Source organism: Triticum urartu, chromosome 4A (genome assembly GCF_056163025.1).
Source record: "Triticum urartu cultivar PI428250 chromosome 4A, HENAU_Tu73, whole genome shotgun sequence".
Lineage (NCBI taxonomy): Eukaryota > Viridiplantae > Streptophyta > Magnoliopsida > Poales > Poaceae > Triticum > Triticum urartu.
This window is the reverse complement of record NC_141876.1, coordinates 537,240,961-537,248,728: the sequence shown is the minus strand read 5'-3', so window position 1 is coordinate 537,248,728 and position 7,768 is coordinate 537,240,961. Positions and strand designations below refer to the sequence as shown.

Below are 7,768 nucleotides of genomic sequence, written 5' to 3'. Positions count from 1 at the left end.
TTATCTAAACTCTTGTATGCATGATTCTTATAGCTTCGTATTTCTTCTCCGGTCTATTGATTTGGTTTGGCAAACTAGATTGATTTATCTTGCAATGAGAAGAGGTGCTTTCTAATTGGTTCGATCTTGCGGTGCTCAATCCCAGTGATAGAAGGGGACATGACACGTATGTATCATTGATATTAAGGGTAAAAAGATGGGGTTTACTTATGCGTGAGTTTATCTTGTCTATGTCATGTCATGTTGCTTAAGGCGGTACTCTGTTCTTTATGGACTTAATACTCTAGATGCATGCTGGATAGAAATCGATGTGTGGAGTAATAGTAGTAGATGCAGAATCATTTTGGTCTACTTGTATCGGACATGATGCCTATATATATGATCATTGCCTTGGATATCTTCATGATTATTTGCTTTTCTATCAATTGCCCAACAGTAATTTGTTTACCCATCGTATGCTATTTTCAAGAGAGAAGTCTCTAGTGAAAACTATGGCCCCCGGGTCTACTTCTATCATATATTGAAAATCCTAAAATACCTTGCTGCAACCTTATTTAATTTATTTTGTATTTTTTCGATCTATTTATCTATCTATCACCGTAGAATTTAATATCCGTTGTTCGCGTTGGGTGCAAGGATTTGTTATTTTGTGTGCAAGTGCTGCTAACGAGTTGTTGTGTGATTCTCCTACTGGATTGATAACCTTAGTTTCATATCTGAGGGAAATACTTATCTCTACTGTACTGCATCATCTCCTCCTCTTTGAGGAAAAACCCAATGCAGCTCACAAGTAGCAACAAGCAAAAAGGAAAATGGAAAATATTTATGTGTTTTTGTGAAAACATTTAAGAAGTGGGGGAGATAAATCGAGAGGCAAATGGAAAATAATGTAAATGTAAGGAGATGAAAGTTTGTGTGTGGTACTTGATAAGTTTTGGTTATGTCTCCCCGGCAACGGCGCCACAAATTCTTCCTACTACTTGTGAGCTACGTTGGGATTTTTTTGAAGAGGAGAGGATGATGTAGTACAGTCGAGATAAATATTTCCCTCGGTTAAGAACCAAGGTCATCAATCCAGTAGGAGAATCACACAAGACCTCATGAATAACACCTACACACAAAAGAACAAATACTTGCAACCAACGCAAACAAGGGGTTGTCAATCCCTTGGCGGTTAATTGCAAGGATCAAGTCTAATAATGGTAGCTAGATAAACATAAACACAAAATAAAAATAAATAAATTGCAGCAAAGTATTTTTGGATTTTAATATATGATAAAAATAGACCCGGGGCCATAGTTTTCACTAGAGGTTTCTCTCTTAAACATAGCATACGGTGGGTAAACAATGTTGGGCAATTGGTAGAAAAGTGCGTAGTTATAACGATATTTGATGCAATGATCATGTATGTAGGCATCACGTCCGAGGCAAGTAGACCGACTCATGCCTGCACTACTACTATTACTCCACACATCGACCGCTATCCAGCATGCATCTAGAGTATTAAGTTCATAAAGAATGGAGTAATGTATTAAGCAAGATGACACGATCTAGATTAAGTAAACTCAATCAATATGAATAAACCCCATCATTTTATCCTTAATGGAAACGATACACAAACATGGCATGTATGTTTCTGTCACTGGGATTGAGCACCGCACGATCGAACAAATCACAAAGCATCTTTCCCATTGCAATATAAATCAATCTATTGGCCAAACCAAATCTACAGATCGGAGAGAAATACAATGCTATAATAATAATGCATATAAGAATTCTAAAAAGGCTCAAATAATATTCATGAATAATCTAACCATAAACCCACAATTCATCGGATCCCAACAAAAACACTTCAAAACAAGATTACATCAAATAGAACTCCAAGAACATCTAGGAGAACATTGTATTGAAGATCAAAGAGAGAGAAGATGCCATCTAGCTACTAGCTATGGACCCGCGGATCTATGGTAAACTACTCACGCATCATCGGAAGGGCAGCAAAGATTATGTAGAAGCCCTCCATGGTTGATTCCCCCTTCGGCAGTGTCGGTGTCAAAACCGGCGGATCTCGGGTAGGGGGTCCCGAACTATGCGTCTAGGCTGGATGGTAACAGGAGGCAGGGGACACAATGTTTTACCCAGGTTCGGGCCCTCCTGATGGAGGTAAAATCCTACGTCCTGCTTGATTAATATTGATGATATGGGTAGTACAAGATTAGATCTACCACGAGATCAGAGAGGCTAAACCCTAGAAGCTAGCCTATGGTATGATTGTATGTTGTGGTTGTTGTCCTACGGACTAAAATCCTTCGGTTTATATAGACACCGGAGAGGGTTTAGGGTTACATAAGGTCGGTTACAGAGGAGGAGATATCCATATCCGTATTGCCTAGCTTGCCTTCCACGCCAAGTAGAGTCCCATCTGGACACGAGACGAAGTCTTCAATCTTCTATCTTCATAGTCTAATAGTCTGGCCAATGGAGATAGTCCGGCTGTCCGGAGACCCCCTAATCTAGGACTCCCTCAGGCAGAGTACCAGAGAAGGCCTCCGGATGGGATCTCAAAGGAACAGAAACTTGCGGCGGCGAAAAAAGTGTTTTTGGGTGGCTCACCGATGTATTAGGAATATATGGAAATTTACTAGCGTTGGAATTAGGTCAAGAGGCGCCATGAGGGGCCCACAAGCCTGGGGCGCCCCCTCCCCCGGGGTGCACCTGGCATGCTTATCGTTGTCTCGTGACACTTCAGGTCTTCTCCCAAAGCTTCTAGGGTCCCTTCTGGTCCAGAATTTTTTTTCGTAGCGTTTGGACTTCGTTTGGTACTAATTTTTTGAGAAGCCAAAAACATGCAAAAATAGCAACTGGCATTGGGCACTAGGTTAATAGGTTAGTCTAAAAAATGATATATAATTGCATATAATTACATAATAAGTATCCAAGATTGATACTTTAATAGCATGGAACAATCAAAAATTATAGATATGTTGGAGGCGTATCAATGATCTCCAAGATTGTGTATTCACCAATGCGGATATAGTCGTCAATTGCATTGGTCGAACAACCATATGCCAAAACTCGAACAGCCACAATGCACTTCATTCGAGGGCTTGCACTCATCTTTTCGCATGCATTTCTTTGAAGTTTGAACTAGTCATCATACTTCTCAACAACTTTTGCAATGGTCAAAAAAAGACTTGTGTGCACCCGAAAGCGCCGGCAAAAGTACTTCTCCAGATAGGTTGGATTTGGATCAAAGTAGTCTCTCGTGATCTTGGCATGTCCCTCTTCTCTATCACGGTTAATTTGTGTGTTGCCAAACTATGATCCTCGGTCGTTTAATATCGTCATTGAAAATCATGCCAAGAACAGTTTCAAAGTTCTCATCATCTTCTTCCTCTTCGGATGACGATGAGTCCTATAAGAGCATCTCCCTCAACCACTTAATCTTCAATTCAAACAGCTCGGTTCAATCCAAATGGCTCGGTTCAAAACAAAATGAAAGAAAAAACTCACCTAGGCAAACCGGCGAACATTTGCAATGTGCTGGCGGTGCATCGGCCAGCTAGCATCATTTAGGCGAACCCAACGGACAATGGCGCATGGGAATGACCGGCAGTGGTTCCCTAGCATGGTCAGATGTGCCTTTCTTATTGACCTGATTTTATCCTGACAATGCAGCTATTATAGCAATATGATTAACACAAATTTCCTAATTCATTAGCTTGTATAGATATAAACAAGGGTTGAAAGGATTGATTGAGAAGCAATTATTCCATTGGAGGGAAGGAGATCTTACTAAAGGCCACAACTCAAGCTATAATTTAGTTCGCCATCTCTGTGTTCCATTTAACTAAAGGAATTTGCAAAGAAATTAATGACATTATTGCTCAGTTTTGGTGGCGAGATGAGGAGGATAATAAAAAGATGGACTGGCTCGCTTGGTGGACACTTTGCTTTCCTAAAAGTGAGGGAGGTAAAGGCTTTATAGATTACATTTTTTTAGGCTTGCAATGCTTGCCAAGCAATGTTCAAGATTGATAACCACCCCTAATTTGTTATGTCCAAGAATTTTAAACACCAAGTACTACCCTAATATAAGTATGATCTGTTACAATCTACCCCTAAGAAAGGTCCATCATTTACGTGGCCACAACATCATGTTTGGTCTTCCATCATTCAAGGGTGGATATATTTGGAGGATTGGTAGAGGGGAGAGGTTCCTATCTAGTTCGGACGGGAAGGTAATACCCCACGAGGTCAACTAGTATTTAGCGATCTAATTGTTGGTTTGTGGGATGACGAGCTCATGAGTATAATTAGCTTGGCTAAAAAGGGAGAGGACAGGAGGAGATTGCTAATTTGGGCATGGTAATCTCTGCGAGCCTCTCACCATACAGATGTATATATAGAGCTAAGCTCCTTCATCCTCACACCACACCACAATCTCTCCTTCTATGTATTGTGCAAACCAACCAACGTAAGACAAAAGCAGCAACAATGGCAGTGCAGCAGTGCACAATGGCGCTCTTCATGGCGGTCGCCCTCGTGGCTGGGCCAGCCATCTCGTACGCTGCCGAAGCCGGCCAAGCCCCGGCCGGGGCACAACCCAAGGCCACGACCGAGGAGCAGAAGATAATTGAGCAGGCCAACAAAGCCTTCAAGGCGGCCGTGGCGGCGGCAGCCGTAGTCCCTCCAGCGGACAAGCCCAAGTATTTCCAGACCACCTTCGTCAACAACTTTGGCAACTGGACACTCGAAGGGTTAACCAACGCGTCCAGCGCCAACGCCAGTATGAGCACTAGGGTCATCTTCGCTCAGGTGGCGGCAGCCATGAACGCCCAGGGCACTACCCCGGAGGCCAAGTATGACTCCTTCGTGGCCATCTTTGGCGAGTCGCTCCGCATCATTGCTGGCATCCTTGAGGTCCACGCCATCAAGCCCGCCCGCGAGGAAGTCAAGGGGGCGAGCCCTGCTGGCGAGCTCAAGGCCATTGACCAGATCGACACCGCCTTCAGGACTGCAGCCACCGCTGCCGATGCTGCCCCGGCCGAGGACAAGTCCACCGTCTTCGACTCCGCCTTCAGCAAGGCCATCAAGGAGACCATGGGCGATGCATACAAGGACTACAAGTTCGTCCCCGCCCTCGAATCTGCCGTCAAGAAGATCTACGCCGCATTAGTTCCCGCGAAGCCCACGGAAAAGATCTTCGTCTTTGAGAGCGCCCTTGAAAACACCATCAGCGCCATGGCCACCGCGGCCGCTGCCCCCGCCGCGCCCACTCCCACTCCCGCCTCCGCGGCCGGTGGCGACAAAGTCTGAGCTCATATTATATACAAATATGGACGCGACTAACATCCTATCAGTCGAACTTTAAACAACATATCCGCATGAACAAGTCAATCTCCTTCGATCCACTTCTCCCGCTTCGTTCCCCTCCCCTTCTCCCATTTTTTTAGCGATGATCCGCACGATCGAGTTGACCTCCTTGAATTCACTTCTCCCGCTTAGTTCCCTCCCCTTCTCCCTTTTTTCGGCGTAGTAAAAAAAGATGTAAGAAGTGGGAGTCGAACCCACTACCTATGGTTCACCATAGATGTGTGTAACCAGCTAACCTTGCTTAATTTCGATCTATAATGAGGTCGGATAATATTTATACCTGTACGTGTCGCGACCATGAGAAAAATAAACCATTTTCTTTCTTTTCTTTTTTACCGATTTTTCCCCTTTTGTACTATCTTTTGTTTTGTTTTTCTAGATAGTCAGCTACTTTGTTAGTATATACAACATAGTGGTAATTCTTTTTTCTAAAGTACATTGTGGTAACTTTAACTACTTCCTCCATTTTTACATACAAGGCCATTATGGAATATACATTTTGCATCTATACAAGGCCACCAACAGTAATCGAGACAAAATTAATGATATTTTCTCGTACTAGCAACCTGTTTAATAATTGCATGCATGCAGTCATAATGACAGGCAGCTACTTCCTTCACTTAGTTTTCTTGCATGCATGTGGGGTATTAATGATCTCAGTAAACGGAAAGAAAAGCTGACTTTCAAAGCAGATATTAAATTTTACATTGGTACCTGTAATTTGAATTTGTGGCCTTGTATATAAAAATGGAGGGAGTAAAAAAAGTTGTTGACATACCTCGGTAACTTATGTGTAATAACATGATAATTTTTGCACCATAGACCTGGTAATTATGTGCAACACAGACCTGGCAACTTGGGCACAAACACCAAGGAAAATTTAACCCCAGGAAAAAAATTGTTGTAACACACTTCCATAACTTTCTCCGTAAAGAGCATGGTAATTTATAAGCTCCGAACCTGATAACTCACACACAAATATCACGATAACTTGACCTAGAGAAAAAAATGTTGTAACACACCTCAATAACTTTTTCGTAAAAAGCATGGTAATTAATACGCTCCGAACCTGATAACTCATGGACAAAAACAACATAAGTTATCGAGGGTATGTTTTCAAACAACTTCCTCCCTACGATCAAAGTTATCACGGTGTTTGTACATAAGTTATCAAGTCCATGGTGCGTACGAAGTTATCAGGGGGGGGGGGGGGGGGTATGTTTTCAAACAACTTCCTCCCCTCCCACCACCCCCGACCAATGTTACCATGGTATTTACGTATAAGTTATCACATATACGGCGCTTTATAGTACCACACTATTTAAACGGAAGTTATCAGTGATGTTTTTAAACAGCTCCTCCCCGGGTCAAAGTTATCATGTTGTTTGCGCATGAGTTATCATGTTTGTGGTGTGTGAAATATCATGCTATTTACACAGAAGTTGTAGCCTGTAGGAGGATGTCTTCAACTTTTTCTCCTAGGTCAAAGTTATCACCGTGTTTGCGCATGAGTTATCAGGTTTGTGGTGTGTAAAATATCATGCTATTTACGCAGAAGCTGTAGGGGGGTGTCTTCAATTTTTTCTCTTGTATCAAAGTTATCACTGTGTTTGTGCATGAGTTATCAGGTTTATGGTGTGTAAATTATCATGCTATTTACGCAGAAGCTGTAGGGGATGTTTTCAACCTGTTCTCCTGGGTCAAAGTTATCTCTATGTTTGTGCATGAGTTATCAGGTTTATGATGTGTAAAATATCATGTTATTTACGCACAAGCTGTATGGGATGTCTTCAACTTTTCTCCTGGGTCAAAGTTATCACTGTGTGTGCATGAGTTATCAGGTTTATAATGTGTAAATTATCATGATATTTACGCAGAAGCCGTAGGGGATGTCTTCAACTTTTTCTTCCTGGGTGAAAGTTATCACCGTGTTTGTGCATGAGTTATCAGGTTTATGGTGTGTAAATTATCATGCTATTTACACGGAAGTTGTAGGGGATGTCTTCAACTTTTTGTCCTGAACCAAAGTTATCAGATTTATGGTGTGTAAATTATCATGTTATTTACGCATAAGTTATTAAAGGGTGTATTATCCCACATGTAGCCTGATAACTACAAAAATTAACCGTGTTGATAATTTTATTACATCTAGCCCAATAACTACATAGTAACCATGTTGGTAACTGTAATACATCTAGTCCGATAACTACAAAATGACCTTGTTGGTTACTATTACCCATAGTAGCTATGTTGTGAGATGGTGCAGCCACTCTTCAAAATTTTGGTGCGGGAGAGGACAGGCCGTGGACACTCCCAAGTCCCAATCTACTCAATTCCTCCCAAATCAAGTACACGTTGAAGCATTGTTTTCATAATTGATTGAACATTGTTT

At 42.1% G+C, this 7,768-nt stretch overlaps 1 long non-coding RNA gene and 1 pseudogene across 1 annotated transcript; one reads left to right on the top strand and one right to left on the bottom strand.

Annotated features, from left to right (window-relative positions):
- Window positions 1–1,355: 1,355 nt before the first annotated feature.
- LOC147976474 (uncharacterized) lies at window positions 1,356–4,208 on the bottom strand. Its single transcript, XR_015602145.1, has 3 exons — window positions 3,797–4,208; window positions 3,514–3,623; window positions 1,356–3,445 (listed from the first exon to the last, which is right to left on the bottom strand). It is a non-coding gene; the product is annotated as an uncharacterized LOC147976474 (long non-coding RNA).
- A 227-nt stretch (window positions 4,209–4,435) lies between these two features.
- Window positions 4,436–5,704, top strand: LOC125554119 (pollen allergen KBG 41 pseudogene; annotated as a pseudogene).
- Window positions 5,705–7,768: the final 2,064 nt, after the last annotated feature.